A 1,908-nucleotide genomic window follows, 5' to 3' on the forward strand; every position below is an offset into this window, starting at 1 on the left:
AAAAAAGATAAAACTTAACAATAAAAAAGTAATTTAACACAAAAAATCCTTATTTCAATAAGATTACATATAGTACAAAAATCACAAGTAATGCTTAAATCTTCTACCACACATCCAAAGGTATTTACAGATTTTTAAAGATCCTGTGTAAAATTTTAACATTATTAAATGCACTAACAATTACAGCACAAATTTTCACCTGAAGCATTATCTTAAACTTTATTTGAAAAGTTTATATTTCATTAATTTTTGAAAAAGCTATTTAGAGACTGAAACAAATTTTCAAGAGAAAGTCTGGTAACAAACTTAACTAAGGACCTCTAGTGGACAAAAGTTTAAATTACAGGACTTAAAATACTCTCACGAACTAAGAGAAATGAAATGTCTGATATTCCGTAACAGTAAACCATCATTATCCAGGTGAGGATATTATTAAGATTAAATGAATTAATACATAAAAAGGCTAATTACAATGCCTAGCACATTATAAATGCCTAGTGAATTTTAATTATTAGAATCTGTTGGATTTTATTAGCACTTACATTAATTTAACCAGAATGATTTCTAAATTCATTATTGGTCAAAATGAAGCTAATTTAAATATTTTTGGCCTATGAAATTATCATAGTGTTTTTTTTAGATGACAATGCACAGTGCTGGAAAAGATATAAACTCATACACTGACAGTAACACTACAAATAATCATAAGCATTTTGGAAATCATTTTAGCAGTATCAAGTGCCTGATTTGAAGATATACACACACATGGTCCTTTGTCTTCTGAAAGACAGTTTATTCTTAGGTTCAAATATCCAGTTTAACAGCAAATATTACTTAAGAGCCTACTGCTCACTGACATTATAATAAGTGGTAATAGTAAGTGTAGTAAGTGGAAATCTCAGGTGGTGGTTATACTATTAAATGCATTTTCCTGATTAATTTGCATTTGAGCTTTGACATTCCTTCTCTAGATCATTATGCTGCTTTGCCATTTCTGAGCTTCAATATTTCATCAAAAATTTTTTTTTCAAATTTTTTCCATTGAAATTGTTAGTTCTTCTTAAAAAATTTTTCTATTTTATGATTTTTCAAATTACAACAGTAATATGTGATTCTTGTAACAAGTAAAACAGTATCATACAAACATGTGCAAAGGTAATCATCCTTTCTTGAGCTCCATTTTCCTAACTGTGAGAAACATGGTTCCCATTATTGTTAATGTATTTATCTCATCAATCTCCCTGAATGTAACCAATCTCCCATCTCCATTGCCATCCCCACCCCGAACAGCAATGTGCTCACTAGACTTGGGCTCTGATTTGTCTCCCCTAAACCCTTATCACCTGAGTTTGTTTGTCCCCACACTTAGACTCCTTCCCCAACCTGCTTAGGCTCTGAAATCACACTCTAGGCCAACCTAATCCCCACCTGAGTGAAGAAGCCTACCTCTGCCCAACCTAATGACTTTAGGTCTGAATTGTTTGGAAACTAGTAGAAGAGGTTAAGATGAAGGGAAAAGGGGTGTTATGATAAAGGGAAACAGGGGTGGGGAGGGTGGAGTGAGGCAAGGTGTTACTACAGTAGGCCTGAGATTGCTACCTTTAGAAAGGCCTTCTTACAAAATTGGCCCCTGGCTGGAGTCTGGGATTTCAGGGGGGTTCTCACCATTCCTGGATAAGAATGGTTAACTGTGCCTAAACTACCTGAGCAAACAGTGTGCCTTATGATGCACACTTCTTTTCCTCTGGCAGTCTGGAAATTTGGTACACACTAGGCAAAGGGTGCCTATGTTACCAGTTCTCATTAAAAAACCTCAGCATGAATCTCTAATGAGCTTCTCTGACAGACATGACTGAACCCTAACTAGGATAAATCCAGCGAAATCCATGCCTACACACATTATAATCA

General features: G+C 34.4%; 1 protein-coding gene across 3 annotated transcripts in view; it reads right to left on the minus strand.

Moving 5' to 3' along the window:
- Nucleotides 1–1,908, minus strand: part of ERCC8 (excision repair cross-complementation group 8) — a 67,927-nt gene that overhangs the window by 51,322 nt on the left and 14,697 nt on the right. The window lies entirely within an intron of this gene.

Source organism: Galeopterus variegatus, unplaced genomic scaffold (genome assembly GCF_000696425.1).
Source record: "Galeopterus variegatus unplaced genomic scaffold, G_variegatus-3.0.2 Scaffold5460, whole genome shotgun sequence".
Lineage (NCBI taxonomy): Eukaryota > Metazoa > Chordata > Mammalia > Dermoptera > Cynocephalidae > Galeopterus > Galeopterus variegatus.